This window comes from Panthera onca, chromosome A1 (assembly GCF_046562875.1).
Source record: "Panthera onca isolate mPanOnc1 chromosome A1, mPanOnc1 haplotype 2, whole genome shotgun sequence".
Classification (NCBI taxonomy): domain Eukaryota; kingdom Metazoa; phylum Chordata; class Mammalia; order Carnivora; family Felidae; genus Panthera; species Panthera onca.
The window spans coordinates 6,443,005-6,464,520 of NC_138339.1; the positions used below are offsets into that span (position 1 = coordinate 6,443,005).

The following is a 21,516-nucleotide window of genomic DNA, read 5'->3' on the forward strand; positions in this document are numbered from 1 at the left end:
AACACATTCATCACAACTGAGAAATAACATCGGTGCGGCTCAAGGATTATACAAACTGCTTCACTTCTGCCTTTTTTACTTGTTAACACATTTTCATGTCAGTCAGTAAAGAATCTGTTTCCCTTTTTACAAAAGCTTCAGGGGCTCCAGAGGGGCGCCTGGGTGGCTCAGTCGGTTGAGCATCTGACTTCGGCTCGGGTCACGATCTCACAGTTCATGAGTTTGAGCCCCGTGTGGGGCTCTGTGCTGCCAGCTCGGAGCCTGGAGCCTGCTTTGGATTCTGTGTCTCCCTCTCTCTCTGCCCCTACCCCACTCGCATTCTGTCTCTGTCTCTCTCAAAAATAAATAAACAATAAAAAAATAAATGAATAAAAGCTTCAGGGGCTCCTGGGTGGCTCAGTCGGTTAAGCGCCGACCTCGGCTCAGGTCATGATCTCACGGTTAGTGAGTTTGAGCCCCACATCAGGCTCTGTACTGACAGCTCAGAGCATGGAGCCTGCTTCGGATTCTGTGCCTGACTCTCTGCCCCTCCCCCGCTCAGGCTCTGTCTCTTTCTCTCTCAAAAATAAACATCAAAAAAAAAAAAAATTAAAAAAAAAGCTGCAGAATATGCCATTACAAGAATAAGCCTAAGTTCATGTAGATGATTTCCTGTTGAAGGGAATTTAGGCTATTTTCATTTTTTGTTTGTTTGTTTGTTTGTTACAAACAGGTTGCTACGAACATCGTTTTCGTAAAAGTTACTGTAGGACAAGTGGAATTCTGAGCTGACCGTTAGAATTTTGTGATGGTTGATTTTATGTGTCAACTTGACAGGATCATGGCCGCCCAGATGTTTGGCTAAACATTAGTTTTGAGTGTGTCCCTGAGGGTGTTTCCAGATGAAATTAGCATTTGACTTGGTAGAGTGCAAATCCCAGTGCCCACCCCACCCGCCTCCGACCCAACGTGGGTGAGCATCCTTCAATCTACTTAGGACTAGAGCGAGCAGGAAGATTGTTTGAGCTCGGGCACTAATATTTGTCTGCCCTCAGCACTCCTAGATGCTCAGGCCTTCAGATCTGGACTGGAATCTACATCCATCAGCAACCAGGGTTCTCAGGCCTGGTCCCAGCATCAGCTTTCCTGAGTCTCCAGCTTGTTAAGACTTTGCGGGACCTCTTGGCCTCCATAAGCATGAGCTTTCATATTTGTATTTATATTTATATTTATATTTATATTTATATTTATATTTGCTTATATATTTTTATATATTTATATAAGCTCATATATGTATACATATAAATACATATATATTTATATGATCATATATATATTTTTTTATTAGTTGTTTTATCTCAAGAATGCTGACGAATGCAAGATATTATTATTAATTTTGTACCAGTCAACAACGTGGCCGTGCTTACTGATACCTTCACTAATGCCTAATGTGGGCTTATTTTTTAAAGTTTGCCCTCTCCAATAGATGTATAACACAGAATTCCCTGGATTTTTGCCAGGCTTCCTCTTGGAAAGTTGTCTGCAGCCCTAAAAAACAGCATGATATTCCATGAAAAAAGTTGAAGCTGTTTCAAATAAAAAGCTGCCTGCAATAATAATATTTCTTTCTCCGGATAACGTCAAAGGTGGTTTATGTTCTTAAAATTCTGCTCAAAACTTTAAGTCTGTGTATTTTTTTTTTCTATCCAGAGACAAAATCCAATTCTATAGAAGAATATAATATGTATTTTTTTTTCCTTGTGCAGAATATTTTATGCTGTGGGCAAAACTTTGATTGCTTTAACCTTTATTCTAAATTACATTAAGAAAGAGTGGTCAATTACTTCCACGCCCCAACAAAAAGTGTTATTTTGGGAAGACGGCTTCCTTAGAGTAACCTGTGGGAATTCACAGACATTCTGTGACAATAAGGATCATGAAGTCAAGGGCCCGAGTTTTTTTTTGTTTTTTGTTTTTTGCTTTTTGTTTTTGTTTTTGTTTTTGTTTTGTTTTTGTTTTTGTTTTTTTACCCCACTTTGTGTTTCCCTCTGTGATAAAATAGTTACTGAAGTTCTTGTCTTACTGTTTTAAGTTGGAGTTCTTGGACTATTTTCATTTTGTATATTGTCCTGGTTTTGAAAAATCACACGTTAGAGAAGGTTGTTGGTTGGAATCCTAAGATTTAACACTTAATTATTGAAAATATGTTTTAGAACTAAATATGTATTTAGAGGTAGGTTTTGCCACTAGAAGAAGGATACGTTTCTCCTTTCCTGTGTGTGTGTGTGTGTGTGTGTGTGTTATAAACAAAACAGTAATATTCATTCTTATTTGAAAATATCTAGTTATACTTTACTTTTACACTTAAGAGTATCTAGTTATACTTTTAACTTGAATGGCAGAGAAAATGGTGATATCAATTTTAAAAAAGCGACATTTGGGGCACCTGGGTGGCTCAGTCGGTTGAGCATGTGACTCTTGGTTTCAGCTCAGGTCATGATCTCATGGTGCGTGAGATCGAGCCCCACGTCGTGCTCTGTGCTGATGGCACACAGCCTGCTTGGGATTCTCTCTCTCCCCTCTCTCTGCCCTTTCCCTGCTCGTGCTATCTCTCAAAATGAATAAATAAATGTTTAAATTCAAAAAACAACAACAATTTTTCACTGCATCCTTGGGAATTGTATGGTCCTCTTAACTATTAGATTCTCTAAGTGCAAACTGACTTTTATTGGGTTAGTTCTACACGGCTGGTAATTCATGGGTGGATCCCAGGGTTGTTGCTAAACGTTTTGCAAACACAGCACAGCCTCCAGAGCTGAGAATTGCCTGACCCAAATGTCAACAGTGCCCTTGGTGAGGAAACACAGTCATTATAAAATAATGCTGAAGATGCTGACTGTACCTTTCATTTACAAAGGCCCAGATTTTTTGGAAAATAGGGCCTTTGGGCTGTATGACAAAACTAACACGTATTGAATCTGTGTTTGGGCATTCTGAGAATAAACGTGATACACAAAAGACACATTAGTTAAACCGGCACAAGGGAAACAAGTTAAAAAAAACCTCATGATTCAGGGGTTCCTGGGTGGCTCAGTTTCTTAAGCGTCCAACTCTTGGTCTCAGTTCAGGTCTTTATCTCAGGGTCATGAGTTCAGGCCTCGCTCTGGGCTCTGTGCTGGGCAGGGACCCTGCTTAAAAACAAAAAAACAAACACCCCCAGAAAAACAGCACGATGCAACACAGATGAGAATATTGCCCACCTAGAAAACGCCTCGGGTGATATTGAAGAGGTGCAGAGGTCAGAACATAGCTGTCCCACAGGTAGATGTGCATCACTACAGGAATTAATGCAGTCGCGGTGATTAAACACCATCTCACTTTTATCAAGCTGTGTGTTTTCTTATTGTTAAGAGTTCTTTGTATATTGTGGGCAACAGTCTGTTATCAGACGTGTCTTCTGCAAATAGTGTCTCTCGATGTGTGTCTTACCTTTTCATTTTGTTGACAGTGTCTCTCACAGAGCGGAAAGTTTTATTTCTTTAAAAACATTTTTTTAACTTTATTTATTTGGGGCACCCGGGTGGCTCCGTCGGTTAAGCATCCGACTTCGGCTCAGGTCATGATCTCATGGTTCGTGAGTTCAAGCCCTGCATCAGGCTCTCTGCCATCAGCACAGACCCCACTTCAGATACTCAGTCCCTCTCTCCCTCCCCCTCCCCTGCTTGTACTCTCTCTCTCAAAACTAAATAAACATTAAAAAAAAACCACACACATATTTCAAATGTTTATGCACAAACTCCATCTTTCTCTTCGTGTTTCCAGTCATTACATTTGGTTACATAATTTGCTAAACATTTCCATCCTTTTGGATACTGTAGGTATCTTCATTTATTTCATGTCCTAGATGAAATAATATGTACTTTCATGCAAAGGGTCATTTGATTCAATTGAGTCATTTTCTTAGGAAAAATTCCCAAAGTCAGTTTAAGTGTTAAGCTTCTTTATGGCTCTTATGATCTATGGTCACACATCTTTATTAAGGTTATATGTCCACACCCCCCTTCATGGACCAGGACTATCTACCATACTGTGTCTGGATGAAATGCCAATGTCTACACCCAAGGGGGAAAGCAAATTAGCCCATCCGCATGGGAAAGAACTTGGGCACCAGTTAAATCAACCAGTGTAAACACAATAAAAATTTTTATTTTAAAGCAAGCTTCACTGCCAGTCGGAATGCAAACTGGGGCAGCCACTATGGAAAACAGTATGAAGGTTCATGAAAAATTAAAAATAGAGCTACCCTACCAACCAACAATGACACTACTAGGTGTTTATCCAAAGGATACAGCATGTGCTGTTTCAAAGGGGCACATGCTCCCCCATGTTTATAGCAGCACTATCAACAGTAGCCAAATTATGGAGAGAGCCCAGATGTCCATCGACTGATGAATGGATAAAGAAGATGTGGTTTATATATGCAATGGTGATCAAAAAGAATGAAATCTTGCCATTTGCAGTGTGGATGGAACTAGAGGGTATTATGCTAAGCAGAATAAGTCAGTCAGAGAAAGACAAATATATGATTTCACTCATATGTGGAATTTAAGATACAAAACAGATGAACATAAGGTGAGGGAAGCAAAAATAATATAAAAACAGGGAGAAGGACGAACCATAGGAGGTGCTTAAATACAGAGAACAAACTGAGGGTTGTTAGAGGGGAGGTGGGTGGGGGGGATGGGCTAGATGGGGGATGGGCATTAAGGAGGGCACTTGTTGGGATGAACACTGGGTGTTATACGTAAGTGATGAATCACTAAATTCTATTCCTTAAATCATTATTACACTATATGTTAGCTAACTTGTATTTAAATGAAAAAAAAAAAATAATTTTTTTTTAAATTTAAAAAAGAAAAATAAAAAAAAACTTATCATCCCCTAAATATATTCTATCCTTATCTATTCACTTCATCTTTTGTTTATATTCCTCCTTGAACTTCTTTGTACTTAAATATTTAAAAAAAAATTTTTTTTGGCTTCATGTAGAAATTGATTTTCTGTTTTAATGTTACTTTCTCACTAATGTAATTTTATCTTAACTATACTTAAAGATTTCGTATATTAAAAAAAAAATAAAGCAAGCTTAAATGTCAAAGACATCCAAGGGAAAAAAAAAATTGAAAAAAACTCTTCAATTTCGTTTCGTTGAGACGGTGATGATACACTTTCCCCCTGTGAACCTATTGAATAAATGTGATTATTATTACCACCGAGTTGTACTCTTCCCTCTATGGTGATTGCCATGGGAACAGAACCAGAGCACTGGATCTGGAAGTTGCAGACATGTCGAAGGAGTAATGCTTGCGAACTTCACAGTGCTTCCCAAATACTGTGCAAAAGACACATTTCCAATTAGTTAAGAGCGATGTTGCTGACATTGTTTTACTAGAACTAATATCCAAAGCCTCAAGACCGTAGATCAACACTATGGCAGAGGAACATATCCCAAGTTATTCACAAGTGATTAAGTTTGCACATCCAATTGGAGAATTTATGTTCTTCAGTTTCCTCTTCTGTAACTGGAACAGTAATACCCAACCCACAGAGCTGTTGTGAGGCTTAAATATTTATGAATTAAATGAGAACAAAGTTTTTTTTAAAGATGGGATGCATATGGCTATTCTGATTTATGCCCCAACATAACTGAAAATTGCTACGTATTATGCCGCTTCAGGCGTGTTTGTAAATATTTTATACAAAAAGTGCTAAATGGGCCAATGTGAAAATCGTAAATGTGCAAAAAGGTTCATTGTCTGACAAAGCATGTGAGATGTCACGATGTTTTCCATTAAGTGGTGCAAAGCAATTCGGTTACATCTCTGAATCTATCAGTTTGCCTAACTCATGTTTCTCGTTTGACCATTCGTATGTCTGAGGCCCCATCGCACCTGTTGAAGACACAAAGAAGAATACAAAAGAACCTGCTGCCTGGTGACGGAGTAAGAACACATTCACGAATATTCCTACACGGTACAGCATGGCAAGGGCTAAGTGTGAAGCGAGAAGCCCAGCCTGTAGCTGCTGCAGGAGGTGAGGGGAGCTCAGAGGAGAGAGTATAGGAAAGGGTCCCAGGAAAACGGAAGGTCTCAGCTGGCTTTTGAATGAAGGTGATAGTTTAGCTGTGTGAAAGACCTCTCCAGTACATGGAGGTATAAAGAGGTATGATATGGGGAAAATGTTGGGGTAGAGGATCTCGAGAAGAAAAACATTGGGGCGCCTGGGTGGATCAGTCATTTAACCGTCTGGATCTTGATATCCGCTCGGGTCATGATCTCGTGGTTGCGAGATGATGCCCCAAGTTGGGCTCCGTGCTGAGCATAGAGCCTGCCTGGCATTCTCTCCCTCCCTCTCTCTCTCTCTCTCTCTCTCTCTGTCAAAATAAATAAGTTAACATTTTTAAAAAGAAGATAAACATTGCCTGTAGTGTATACGATGTATTGGGCTTGCCGCAATAAAAGGCAGTGAAGACATTAGAATATTAATGAATGACTCTAATGCATGATAAATGGTTTAACTATAATTACAAGTAGGCAATTTTATTTTATTTTATTCATTTATTTTTTCAAACCGTTAAAAAATTAATAATTTATTTAAAATATTTAATTTTGAGCAGTAATCTAGGTGTTCCAGTCTTTGCAACAACAAGTAAAACAGGTAGGCAATTTTAAATAAGGGCATATAACCAACCAACAAACATATAGCAACTCAAGAATACCTGTATATCTTGCTAAACATACCCAGTAATTCATATTACATGCTGTTATGTGTAAAGCATGTTAATAAATAATATTTTAAGCAAGGACTTGCTTTTAACACACTAAAAATTGCTAATTATTTATCTATTATATACTTAGTCTAAAATTCATTGAATAGCGTTTGAATCATTGAATTGTTGAATCATTATATTGTACACCCTGAAAACTAATATAATACTCTATGCTGATTACATTTGAATTTAAAAATAAATTAAAATAATAAAATGCAAATGATAGTTTTTCACTTTCTAATTTGCTTTTAATTATAAATTTTCTTAGCTTGTATGTAATACCAGTAATGTTAACCAAATAATTTTTAGTTAAAATATTAATAGGTGGTTATAACACTCCAGTTTTCCTGAAAGATACGTTTTCAAAATGATTGAGTCTGATGTAAAGTTTACCATGATGTCTTTTGGGGAAAAAATGCTAAGATACAAGCAGCCGAAAGAAGAGAGGGCACTTGAAACAACCAATCCAAGAACACTTCCTGAAATCTAGTAATTATAATTAATTGACGCTCTTGTTTTTGTTACGATGTAGTTACCATCCACGGCATTCACCCGTCTCCATACTCCAGAAGCCAGAGCTCATGAGGGTTCCCCTAAGGGTTTCAATCATCTGAGTCATAATCACGGTCATCGTGTGAAATTTCCTGTACCGTAAACACAAAATCTTTCTGGAGAGGCCAGAACTTATTAAATTAATTATTGATCATGGACCTCAGCTCCCTGGTGGGCAGTTACTGATTTAAGGATCTCTGAAGTAGAGAAATCATATGATGGAACCCTGTTTGATGGAGATAAGAATATATGAACGAACTCCTTTGCTGGTTGTGGCAATTATCCACAGAGTATACATATGGAAACATATCCAGTTGTACACATTAAATATATATGATTTTATTTGTCAGTGATACATCAATAAAGATGAGGAAAAGAGAAAAATATTTGCAAAAGACAGCTGACAGAGGACTTTTATCTAAAATGTATGAAGAACTCTTACATCTCAACAATGAGAAAACAAACAATCCAATGTTTAAAAATGGGGAAAAAACCTGAATGAAAGACACTTCGCCCAAGGAGACGAACAGATGGCAAAGAAGCGTATTACATGATCGATCACATGTCATTAGGGAATTGCAAATTATCATAAGGAGCTACTACTACAGATTTATTAGAATGGTCAAAATCCAAAACACTAACAGCACCAAATTCTGGCAAGGACGTAGTGCCACAGGAACACTCATTCATTGCGCTTGGGAATACAAAATGGTACAGTCACATGGCAATGTCTTTCGTGGTTTGGCGATTTCTTACAAGCCTAAACATCCTCGTACCTGTGATCCAGCAATCACATTCCTTAGTATTTCCCCGAACGAACTGCAAATGTATGCCCACACAAAAACCTGCCCACAAATGTTTAAGCAGATTTATTCCTAATTTCCACACCTAGGAAGCAAACGAGATGTCCTTTAGTAGGTGAACAGATAAATTGTGGTATGCCCACACAATGGAATGTTATCCAGCACAAAAGGAAATGAGCCACCAAGCCATGAAAAGACATAAAGGAAACTTAAATGCATATGACTCGGTGAAAGAAAGCACTCTGAGAAGGCTGCTTACGGAGGATTCCAACTATATGACATCCTTGAAAATGCAAAACTGTATTGTCATTTGCAGCATGGATGGACCTAGTAGGAATAATGTTAAACGAAATATCAGTCAGAGAAAGACAACTACCATATGATTTCACTTAAAGGGGGAATTTAAGAAACAAAACAAATAAACAAAGGAGAAAAAGAGACCAAAAACCAGACTCTTCAATACAAAGAACAAAATGGTGGTTGCCAGAGGGGAGGTGGGGGGGAGGGGCAAAATACATAAAGGGGGATTAAGAGCACACTTATCTCAATGAGCTCCAGGAAATGTATAGAATGATTAAATCATTATATTGTATACCCGAAGCTAGTATAACACTGTATGTTATATTATTGTTATACTGTTATATATTGTTACATATTACATATATATGTTATTATACATTGTTATATATATTGCATTCAACTATACTTGAATAATAAAATTAATTAAAAAGCATAGAAAAGGTAAAACTATAGAGACATTAAAAAGGTTAGTGGATGGATGCCTGGGTGGCTCAGTCGGTTATGCATCTGGACTCTTTATTTGGTCTCAGATCATGATCTCACAGTTTGTGAGTTCAAGCCCCGCGTCAGGCTCTGTGCTGACATCACAGAGCCTGCTTGGGATTCTCTCTCTCTCTCTCTCTCTCTGCCCCTTCCCCTGCTTGTGCATGTGCTTTCTCTCCTCTCTCTCTCTCTCTCTCTCTCTCTCTCTCTCAAATACATAAACATTACAAAAAAATTTAACAAAAGATTAGTGGTTGCCAGGCATGAGGGGAGGGCTAGATGAACAGGCAGAGCACAGAAGAGTTTCAGGGCAGGGAAATGATTCTGTGTAATAACATAAATAGTACAGGCCATTGTATAGTTGTCCAAACCCACAGAATGTAGAACACCAAGAGGGACCCCTAATGTATACTATGAACTTTGAATGACGTGTCATTGTAGATCCATGGGTTATAACAAATGTACCACTTCTGGGTGGGGGGTGGGCATTGAGAGTGAGAGAGGTTGTGCTTTTGTATGGGAAAATGCCACCCGGGGACTCTCTGTACTCAGCTTCACTGCTCTAGACAAATAAAATCTACTTCTTTTAAAAGAGTAAATTGCACAAGTTTATAAATTATAAGTTCAGCCCCAAGTCTAGATCTGTCCTTGATTATTATAGGACAAACACGAACATAATGATTGTTTCGTAATTTACTAGGTGGGCTAGTGCATTGCGATATTCTACTCCCTATTGCATTTTAAGTGACTCCTTAAGCACATAGCCTAACTCCCAAGACTTTGGGTAGTTACTCATGTTCCTTCTAACACAAGCCCTTCTCACTCAGTGTCCCTGTAATAATGTAGTAACATAATCATAACTAGTAATGTATCTAATTTTGACCGTTATCCTATTTTTAAATCATTATAATGATGGCATACATATAATGCTGTCTTGTTTTCCCCAATTAATGCTATGAGTATGTCTTCATAATCATCATTTAACATCATCAAAATAATCCACTATGTGAATGTGCCATTATTTTACTAATAATCCTCTTCTTATTGAAAACTCAAGTGGGGAAAACTCAAGTCCTTACTCAACTATAGCTTTAAAAACAAGTTGGAGACGAATGTTGGGCCAGTAGGTTGGTTTTGAGTCTACTCCAGAATCTGACTTTAATGTAAATACGTTTTAAGGTAAAGCGAACTCTCAGTTAGTGCCAAGTCCCTTTAGCCCAAGTCCTCAATATATATTGAGGAGCTTTTGTTTATGCTATAATTTCACCTTAAACTTTCAGCCCCATGAAAGCAGGGTCAGATCTGCCTCCTCCATCACCAGACATCCAGGACCGGGCTCACTGCGTGGCACATAGCAAGTTCAGTAAATATGTGATGAGTGAATTAACGAAAGGAAGGCCACAGTCTTTAGAGGCTGAATCAGAGCCAATGCAAACAAAAGCTCGACATGGAAGTTTGGAAAACATGAAATTCATTTTGAAGGCAGAAGGTGTGTTTTGTAACATGGTGCATGCCAAAATACCCTTCTGGATCTTTACGTGCTTCACACTGAATGACTAATGATGTGTTGCTGGGGTGATGAAGGACCTTGCAAGGGATCCCGCAATTTCTCTCGAAACACGGAAACATCGTGTGCTTCTCCCATCAGGCTGATGCTGTCTTCAGAGAATATTTAATTAATAAAAGTGCCAACCTCTTCACTCCACCTCTTGAAACTTCGCCCTTTCAAGCAATAATTGCTCTGCAGTTACCTAATTTCCATACTAATTTTCTTAACGAGGTATTAATTTTGTGGTCTAAATGACACTACCAGTGGCTGATGGGATTAATGGTGTCCTAATGCCAGCCTACACAAAGGCAGAGGTAGTCATTTGTTTAATGGTACCATCCCCCCCCCCAAACCAGATTTATAAAGGAAGATGTCAATTTCATGGCTACTCCATTTTTGTACAGATTAAGGTTCTTCCCATTTCCTACTTTTCTTGTCTCCCCAGCTGGTTAATAAAATGAAAATAAAAATAGTGCCTAAGGTCCAAAGGTTTCCAGTTGGTTCGCTACTGTCTGAGATTGCCACACTTTTTGATACCGGAGGGAGTTTCAGGCTCTCCTAGGGATTTGGATGTTCTTTCCGGGTACTCAGTAAAATAACAGTGAAGGGAAGAATCGGGGCGAGGGGCGTCATTTGTTCATTCCACAAGTATTCATTGTACCCATCTTGCACGGAGAACCAAGCTAGAGGCTGAAGGGAACCTGGGAAAAAACAAGCCTGAGCCTTGGGAAGTTCATGTTCCCCTGAGCTGAAGGCAGCTCAGGACAGGAAGTGACAGGAAGAACTCAGAATTCTAGTCTGTGCTTTACAACGGACTCAGAGGCCTTAAAATTCCCCTCACCTTGGCCATGATTTAGACTGGCTTCTTCCTGACCTATGCCCCTGACCTCCCTTTGCTTAGAGCATTTACTTAGAAAACGTTCAATTTGGGGCAGCCTGGCTGGTTCAGGTTAAGCGTCAGACTTTGGCTCAAGTCATGATCTCATGGCTCGTGGGTTCAAGCCCTGCGTCGGGCTCTGTGCTGACCGCTCAGAGCCTGGAGCCTGCTCTGGATTCTGTGTCTCCCTCTCTGCCCCTCCGCCGCTCATGCTCTGTCTTTGTCTCTCTCTCTCTCTCTTTTTCTCTCTCTCTCTCTCAAAAACAAATAAACATTCAAACAATTTTTTTAATAAAAAAAAAGAAAACTTTCAATGTTTTGAAAAATGGAAATAATTTCTCTGCCCCTTTGAGATATAAACCTTTTTAAAGTTTTTGTCACTTTTACAACACAGGATTGTCTTTCTCAAAAGCCTGGGAGACATCCCTTTGAAATGTAATCTTCAAGGAAGTTAGGGTCCTTATCTCCCAGACTCTGTGGGAGGGTGGGAACCTACTTTCGATGGGTACCTACCTACCAGCGAATACAGATGTCTTCATCAACAGAGAACAGCATTGCAAAGTCAGGAATGACTCAAAGTGTCGGACACATTCCATTGATCAACAAACCCATAAAGTCTTCTGGTACTTTTCTACTAGTTCACACCAGCAGTTAAAAAACTTTATCACCTTTGTTCAGCAGAATTGAGTCCACTTTCAGTTCCTGACTCTTTCTCCTTTTGCAATAGCCTTAAATAAAGTCTACTTGCCTGTTTAACATTGTGTGGTGTGATTTTCTCTTTGACCCAACTGACGATGATTCCTTGGACAAGTTGCTCATGCTCTCTGATTCAGATTCCACAACAATAAGAGATTGACCCTAAAATCTGACCTGTTTATCTCATTTTATAAATTAAGGTGAGAAAACAGAAGAATAAATATATATGTAAGTATCTGAAAAATATAAGGCACTATGCTGTTCAGGAGTTATTAGTGTGTATAATTCAATAGTTAATAACCAAATTAACAAATATAATAGCTCATTTTATAAATCAGCATGTAATATAATTAAAGACATATTTATCCACTGAAATATAAGCTAATTAATACACATCTAAAATGATTTAAAAACTATAAGATCCTCCCACTCCCATGACCTCACGGTTTCCCTTTTTTAAAACTGAAGAGAGGCAACGAGCTGTCTGTTGGAAGACTTCAATAATTTCTTAGGGAGAAAATAGCATCCTATCTTACAGACATAAACATTCAAGTTCTGGGATCCTGATTTTCTTCCTGATGAAGGGAGGTGGGAACACTGAGGGCTCTCTACCAGAGCTTGTTTCCCATCCATGGAGCAACTCATGATACTCTTAGAGCATTCGCACCACGGCTATTCTTGACCACTTGATCTTGTGTCTTCTTGGCCACTTGATCTTGTGTCTTCTTTTTGAGACTGGCTAGTTTCCCTCTTTTCCTCTGACACACACCTGTGACCACATGCCTGAACCTTGGTGAGGGAGTTGTGTACAGGTCCAGTCAACCTGTTCTGGGGCTGCAAAACCAAGTCATTAAGAAACCGCCATTGGTCACAGAGCTTATACAGCCCCTTATACCATGTTATTCAACGTTCACAGTGTGAGGTGGGAAACAAGATGATGTAGAGGCTGAGGGAATGCAGCACGTAATGAGCATGTAACCAAACTCACAGAAAGTAGTGGGTGAGTAAGGCTAGTTAGTAAAGGACAGAGTTACACATTCTACAGGCTCGTCTGACCACATAGCCAACAGCTGTAAATATCATTTTAAAAAATACTCACTTATGGGGTGGCTTGGTTGGTTAAGCGTCCGACTCTTGATTTTTGGCTCAGGTCAAGATCTCAGGGTTTGTGAGGTTGAGCCCCATGTGGGGCTCAGCACTGACAACGTGGAGACTGACTGGGATTTTCTCTCTCCCTCTCTCTCTGCAGATCCCTGTAAACAAATAAATAAACATTAAAAAATTAAAATGCTTAATCCAAAATAAGACAGACAAAAAGAAAACAGGGAGCAAAAACTAGGTGTAACAAATAGAAAACAAAGTGTAATACAATGGGTTAAAGACAATTGGGTCAGTAATCAGATTACAAGGAATGGTGTAAATACATCAATTAAAAAGGCACAAATTGCTAGGTTGGATTAAAAAAAGCAAGACCCAAATACAAGCTGTTTATAAAAAACAAAAAACCAAACAAACAAAAACCCCTTTGCACTTTCAACATAAAGGCACAACTATGTTAAACAAAATGATGGAAAAAGATAAAACAAGCTAACATTAATCCAAAAATTGATGAAGTGGTTTAATTAATACCAAAGTGCATTTCAAGGCAAGAAATCCATTTACCATGGATTGAGAGAATGTTCCATTAATAAGACATAGTAACACTAAACATGTGTGCAACTGGTAACAGAACTTCAGAATTCATGAGCAAAAACTTACAGAACTACAGAGACAGACACATTTACAACTATAGTTGGATATTTTCACACTGCCCTCTCAACAACTAATAGAACGCTGTTCTAGAAATACATTACAAAATATCAATAAGAACATTGCTAGACTTGAAAAGTGGTGTCCCCCATGTTTACCTGACTGCGTTATAAAGTCCTCAGTCCTACAACTGCTGAATCACATTCTTGTCACATACATATGAAATCTTTCCCAGGATAGACTAGAATCTAGGTGAAAGAAGGAAAGAAAGAGAGAAAGAAAGAAAGAAAGAGAAAGAAAGAAAGAACAAAGGAAGAAAAGTAATATCAATAAATAAAACATTTCAAAATACACAAAGTGTGCTCTGAGTACAGGGAATTAAATACGAAATCGATCACAGAAATGTGGAAAATCACCAACTGTATGGAAACCAACATGCTTCTCAGTAAAGCACTGATGGTATCATTGTTGGCGAAGATGAACGGCAATCAGAATTCTCATGCCCTCCCAATGGGACGTTTTGAACGTCAAGCAGTCGCTTGACGACTTGGGAAGTCGCTTCCCAAGGGAAAACAGTATGGCAGTTTGTGAACATTCAAAGATATTTGTACCACGTGACACAGATGCTACACATCTAGGCACTTACCCCAAATAAATGAAAACCTACGTTCACAAAAAAACTTCCACGCAAACGTTCACAGCGGGCGTACCGGTCACGGGGCAAAAATGTGAACAACCTACAAGTCTCCCAGCAGGTGAATGGGTAGATTATGGTAGATCCATACAATCCGATGTCATTCGGCAGACAAAAGAATGGACCATTAGTAATGCAAACAATATAGATGGATATCAAAATAAGTTTTGAGTAAAAGAAGTCAAAAAAGAGAGTCGCAAATTGTGTGATTCCATTTACATAAAATGCAAACTGAAATGTCAGAAAGCTGAATGGTGGTTGCCTGGGCCCAGAGGCGAAGGGATGAGTAATGGTAGAAAAAGCTGGAAGAAATAATTATCTTTGAGGATTTCAAACAAGAAAACTTGTAGGCCAATAAACATGTTCAGTGTTATGATTGGTATTGGTGGTTTCATAGTATGTGACTGTATCTAAACATATCAAGTGGTCCAAGTTAAATATATGTAATTTATTGCAATGGCTGTTATAACCTGGTAAAACTATTTAAAAAACAACAACAAGAAATACTAAAACAAACAAACAAACAAACACAAAACAAAACAAAACAACAAAAAACTACAGTGTTTAGGGATACACAGTTACTTAACAAACCTATAATGAAAAGTAAAGAAGTAAGGATATTCGATTCATAATCATTCACTAAGTTACATGCCTGTTTTTTTATTTTTTAAATGTTTTGATTTATATTTGAGAGAGAGAGAGAGACATAAAGTGCACAAGCAGGGGAGGGACAGAGAGAGGGAGACACAGAATCCGACGCAGGGCTAGATCTCAAGGAGAGTGAGATCATGACCTAAGCGGAAGTCAGATGCTTGACCTACTGAGCCACCCAGGCGCCCCCTAACATGATTATTTTTAATATAAAACCACATTACACCCAATCTCGTAATTCACAGTTTCCTCCCAAGAACACGGGGTGAAGAGGCAAAAACGTGAATGTAAAAATTTCATGATTATTAAACATAGAACATAATACATTATTAAAACGGGTCTCAGTGAAATGGATAAGGCTCCTCACTTATGTATCTATGAATACTCACCTATCTTTTTGTTTGTTTCAAATGTTATTCTTTAAAGACTATTTTTCTGGAGCAGTCTTTGGTTCATGGCAAAACGGGACAAAAGTACAGAGATTTCCCGTATGTGTCCTGCCCCGACACGTTCACAAGCCTCCCCCATCAGTATCGCCACCAGCGCTGTGCATCTGTGATTCATGAAGTTGCACTGACATCTCAAAATCACTCTGAGTCCATGGTGTACCCTAAGGTTCACTCTTGGTGTTGTGCGCTCTCTGGGTTTGAACAAACGTGTGATGACAGGTGCCCATCGGTACAGCACCACACAGAACAGCTTCACTGCCCCGAAAATCCTGTGTTCTGTTTACTCATCTCCACTCCCCAAAGCTCTGACAACCACTGATCTTTTTCCTCTCTCCGTCATTTTGCCTTTTCCAAAATGTCATATAGCTGGAATCATACAATATGTAGCCTTGTCAGAGTGGCTTATCTCACGGAGTAATATGTATTTAAGGTTCCTTTGTGTCTTTTCACAGCCTGATAGCTAATTTCTTTTTAGCACTGAGTAACATTCCATTGTCTGCATGCACTACAGTTCGTTTGTCCATTCACTTCCTGAGGGACGTTTTAGTTGCTTCCAAGTTTTGGCGATTATGAATACCTTTAAAATTTTTTTTTTACCTTTATTTGTGAGAGTCAGGGAGGCACAGAACATGAGCAGGGGAGGGGCAGAGCAAGAGGGAGGCACAGAATCCGAAACAGGCTCCAGGCTCTGAGCCGTCAGCACAAAGCCCGACGGGGGGCTCGAACCCGTGAACCGTGAGATCATGACTTGAGCTGAAGTCAGAAGCTTAACTGACTGAACCACCCAGGCGCCCCGATTGTGAATACATTTTTATAAACATCTGTGACCAGGATTTTTGTGTGGACATAACTTTTCAACTCTGGCAACTACCAAGAAGCTCAATGCTGGGTCATGTGGTAAGAGCATGATTAATTTTGAAAGAAACCGCCAAACTCTCGTAAAAACGTGATTTAAAAAAAAAAATGTCATATCCAGCACAATAATCTGTACTTCTATGTTTATCATCAGTCAATAAATTAAGACATCTCTAATGGTTTTTATAAAGTATAATGCCTATTTTTTAAGACAAAGAATATGGACAAGGGCATGAAAGTAAACAAACAAAAAATAAGTCAAGTAATATTTCTAGAAATCAGAGGAAGAGATGATTGCCCAAAGATACAGGACATTATCTCTAGAGCCACTAAAGGACTTCCCTGCATGCTTACTTGTGATAAGTGAACCCTCCTGGGCAAAAATCATCAGATTGTGGGTATAAACAATTCATCACACTGATTTTTGCTGGTGACTAATGAAGTCCCAGGAGAGCAGGACTCAGTCGGAAGGTGGGTACAAAATGCGGAGGGCCATTAGGTTACCGTGATAGCAGAGAGAGTCATTTCCACCTCGATAATCTGAACCATCAGGAAAATGATCAAAGGAACAGGCAAAGGCCACAAATAAGACTGGCTTACTGAGGCACAGCTTGTACCTCCTCACCCGAAACCGTAATCAAGTCAATTCTGAAAGGGACCGCTGGAGAAGAAATATTTGCGTGGGGCTTATCACGAAAATGGAGTATAACTTGACAGGGAAGTGAAGAAATCCCCCCAAAGAATTCCAGCCACAGCAGCCATGTGTGAAACACCGAAACCAGCTCCCCTGACCTCCAGCCCACAGGAAAATGCACGCAGGTCCTACAGAAAATGAGTTACACTATGGGAAGAGTGACCGGAAAGAAAAAAGTGTTTTCAGCAGGAAATAAAAAATAAAAAGAAAAAAGTATTGGGTGTAAATGACATGATATTCTTGCAGCAGAGTGTGGTAGTAAATACAGCTGCCAGGACGAGTTCTTATTGTGCTTCATGGGAACAAGGCACCTTGCTCACGGTACCTGTGTCGTGACAATGATTAAACTCCCCACCAAAACTCGGAGCGCTGATGTCTGGAGGTGGCAGTTGAGTTTCTCTAGACCAACACCGCCCAGTGGGAATACAAGCCTCACAAGTAGTTTTGAGTGGTCGAGTGGCCACTTTTAGAAAAGTAAAGAAGAAAAAAAGGTGACATTAACCTTAATTATAAACGTTATTTAACCCAACTTACGGAAAAATTAGGATTTACACGTATAGCGATTATAAAAGGATGATAAATGACACAGTTTGCATTCCTTTCTTTCATACTGTTTGAAATCCGAGGCACGTTGTACGTACAGAGCATCTCAGGTCGAACCAGCCACATTTACAGTGCCCTATAGCCTTGTGGCCAGTGGCTACATCTTTGGTCAACAGAGGGCTAGACCTTGGAGAGGTACAGAGGTGCCCTCTTGCTGCCCCAGAGAACCTGGTACTCACAACCAAACAGTGGAGTGATTCACAGCAAGGCAAGCTTCATTCGAGTGCATTTCACACATTGAAAAGTGTCTTAAAATTTCTTTGAATACAAGATTCCATCTCTAGGGTGGCTCCAACTCCAGCTCAGGTCACGATCTTACCGTTCATGAGTTTGAGCCCCGCGTCGGGCTCTGTGCTGATGGCTCAGAGCCTGGAGCCTGCTTCTGATTCTGTGTCTCCCTCTCTCTCTGCCTCTCCCCCACTCACGCTCTCTCTGTCTCTCTGTCTCTCTCTGCCTCTCTCTCTCTCAAAAATAGATAAACATTAAAAAAAAAAAATCTTCCCTCTCTAAAAAAGTTTGGAAATCGCCGCACTAGACCTTCTATTGCAGGTAAGACAACCCAGGGCCCCAAAGGTTAACTAATGGCTCACAGTCATCCAGACAGGGAATGCAGCCCTGGACCTGAAACCAGCTCCTGACTCATCACCTCGCATCACCTGTTGACTACGTGCCCACAAGAAAGTGACCAATGTCCTGTGAGAGAGTATGCGATCGATCATTATCTGATTGTTTCAGAAGCTGATGCGTTGCCACAAAGCAACACGATCATTAGAGAGGAGTCCTTCTGATTTTTGTTTGTTTGCTTTGTAGAGTTTATTTTAACGAGAGGTCACAACTTTTCTTTGGTTGCTACTTTTCTTTGGACACGTAGCTTCTGTCTCACTTGTTCTGAAATACAGCGAGGGAAATAAAATGATCCTGACTAACCTTCCGACATGAGAGTAAGGCCTGCTTGCTTTTATTTTAGAACTTCTTTTCATTGAAATAATTATAGGTTTACAGAAAGTTGGAAAGAGGATATAGGGGGGTCTCAAGTACCCTTCATCGAGTTTCCCTCCAATGGTTACATGTTACACGATTATGGTACAAGGTAGACACCAGAACAGTGACATTGCTACAGTGTGCGTGCCTAGTTCCATATAATTATCATCCTTTGTGAAATTTTGTGTAACTGCGACCGTAGTCAAGATACAGACTCATTTTGTCACCATAAAGATCTCCTTTGTGTCGCCTTCCTCTCTACCACCGTCCCTAACTGATGGTAACCAGTAATCTAGTTTCCCTCTTTATGATGTTGCGATTTTGAGAACGTTATAGACATGGAATCATATGGCATAGAACCTTTGGAGATTGGCTTTTTCAGTGCGTGTAATGCCCTGGACATCCATCCAAGCCGTTGTCTGCCTTAGTAGTTGATTCCTTCATGTTGCTGAATGATATTCCCTGGTATGGCGGTACCATGGTGTGCTCAATCATTCACCTACGGAGGGACGTTTATTATTGCTTTTCAGCTTTGGACTATTTCCGATGAAACTGGTAAGAACAATCATGTGCATGTATTATATGGAAATAGGACTTCATTTCTTTGGGATACATGCCCAGGAGTGAAATAGCCGGGCGATATGGCCAATGTAGGTTTAGTTGTGCTAGAGAGTGCCAAATTATTATCCACAGTGGCTGTATCATTTTAGATTCCCACCACCAATGTATGAGAGATCAACTTTTTTTTTTTTTAACTTTTTCTTCTTTTCATTTTTCCTCTTAACTTTTGGTATAGTTCAAGGGCACATTTATGCTTTTTGTGCACTGGATGTTGTGAGGAAATTATACCTGCGTATGAAAGACACAGCCCCCCCCAACAGTGGTCATGTTTGGCAAGGCATGGAGATTCATTGTAGACACCAAGACTGCTAACACAGAATGCTCGATTACCTTATTTCAAATCGTGTAGGGTCTGTGTAGGCATTATGTGTGTTCCCATTTGGTTCCTTGCTGCTGTATCCGACAGATATTTTGAGTGTTTGTCTCATTGACCCAGAGTCGCTGTAGAGCAAAGGGAAACCTCTTGCGTTTGCATTTGTTACCTTTGCAAGCATTTTCAGTGAGGTAACGATGAAATGCCCTTTGCCACTCACCGGGCAGCATGTTGCCATAGCAACACATCATTCTGGAAGTTCATCAGTTCAGCTGGTCATTATCCCCAAGTAGCAGATAGCTAACAGATTATGAAAGTTCTTGCTCTTAAGTTGTAATTGAACCAGGGAATTACTTTGGTCTTGGCGCTGGGCGCTCAGCATTAAATTTATAGAGTAAAGGAGGATTCAAAGACAACAGGTTTTGGCTAGCGTATGCCTGAATAGGAAATTTTAATTAACTCAGTTTATCAGATTCAGCTACTGGCTAATTCCCCCCCCCCCAAAAGAATATGTTAGCCAGTTGAAGCCTCTTAGTCATAAATTGTATGCGACATTCTTCTACCCCTAAGTATTATTTTAAACCATATTCCCACATCTCGCCCTGGGTTGATAAGTTCCAGGGACGGTGATCCTGGAGGACATAGCTGGTCTTCGTCACTGTGATCTTGCTGGCATCTGCAACGGTGCCTGGCACACGGTAGGTGTTCGAGCAGAGCACAGGGTTCAGAGTGTGGACCCTGGGGCCCCACGGCCCGGGTTAGATTCCCGACTCCAACACTTACAGGCCACCTGGCCAAGAGCAGGCCAGTCACCCTCTGAGTCTCCTTCACCCTGGGGTCCAGCTCACAGGTTGGGGGCCACGCGGTGAGCTTCTCTGTGCAGAGGGCTTGAACGGTGCCTGGCACGCGGGGCACATTATGTAAGAATCCGCTAGAATTATTGTCTTGCTACTTCCAGCTCGTGGATTATAAGCCCTACTCAAGTGTCGTCTAAACTGAACAGGCTCCTGCCTCTGTCCGTCCTCACCACACCCAAAGCTGGAGGGGAGATCCTGCCTCAATCCCCGCAACGTCTACTGCCTTACGGAAAACCACACCAGACCGCACACTCCTTTGAGTACGCAAAATCATGGGCTGAAACTTTCAGAGAAATTTGCCACGACATTTTCTGTGAATGGAAACCAAATTCTACTTAAAACAAGAGCACAATCGAGTCCTCTGAGTGTCGTTTCCAAGCTCTCATCCAGTTCTGTAGCTTAAATGTAACTCCAACTAGATGGAAAATTATTCTGCTAAGGAGGCAATTCAAGGTTCTGAAGGGAGATTACTTGCCTTTGGATTTATCGTATCTAAATTACAAAACAGTCACCCAGCTGGCAGTGTCGGCCGCCCTTCTCTGACAGTCACCAGGCAGGAACACAGATTCTAAATCAGCCTCGCACCCCACTGGTGAAATTTACACTACGTCTGGTCCCATTAGTGTGAGTCGGGATGGTTGAGAAAAATCTATGCTAAGCACTTTTACAGTACATTAATTTAAAAGAAAAAAAGGGAGCTGTCTACTCGGTGGAATAAGAAAATCAAAATGTCATTTTTCTGAATTGCTACGTTATACTAATTACGAACGATCCAAGCTATCTGGTAGGGTTTCCACGTACACTCTTCGGGTGTGATCTTATCCATTCCTGTGGCTTCAAAACTGTGTTGAGGTCTCTATTACTGACCCAAACCTTTCTCTTCAGTTTCAAAGAAAAATTTTCAAATGACTGTCAGACCAACCACATGCAACCGGAACTCACCATTTTCAAAACTGACCTGTGTTTCCTTCCATTGGCTCA

At 40.0% G+C, this 21,516-nt stretch overlaps 2 long non-coding RNA genes across 4 annotated transcripts; one reads left to right on the top strand and one right to left on the bottom strand.

Annotated features, from left to right (window-relative positions):
• Positions 1 to 3,784: 3,784 nt before the first annotated feature.
• LOC132680091 (uncharacterized) lies at positions 3,785 to 19,832 on the bottom strand. 2 transcript variants are annotated; one of them, XR_013552409.2, is made up of 6 exons: positions 19,696 to 19,832; positions 17,486 to 17,623; positions 13,976 to 14,065; positions 13,168 to 13,321; positions 5,250 to 5,371; positions 3,785 to 3,879 (listed from the first exon to the last, which is right to left on the bottom strand). It is a non-coding gene; the product is annotated as an uncharacterized LOC132680091 (long non-coding RNA). The 2 variants fall into 2 exon arrangements; XR_013552403.2 differs by lacking the exons at positions 3,785 to 3,879; positions 5,250 to 5,371 and adding an exon at positions 12,021 to 12,250.
• On the top strand, positions 19,122 to 20,892 carry LOC132680092 (uncharacterized). Of its 2 annotated transcripts, none has more exons than XR_009610505.3 (2): positions 19,122 to 19,299; positions 20,637 to 20,892. It is a non-coding gene; the product is annotated as an uncharacterized LOC132680092 (long non-coding RNA). The 2 variants fall into 2 exon arrangements; XR_009610504.3 differs by lacking the exon at positions 19,122 to 19,299 and adding an exon at positions 19,960 to 20,376.
• The last annotated feature ends 624 nt before the right edge of the window (positions 20,893 to 21,516 follow it).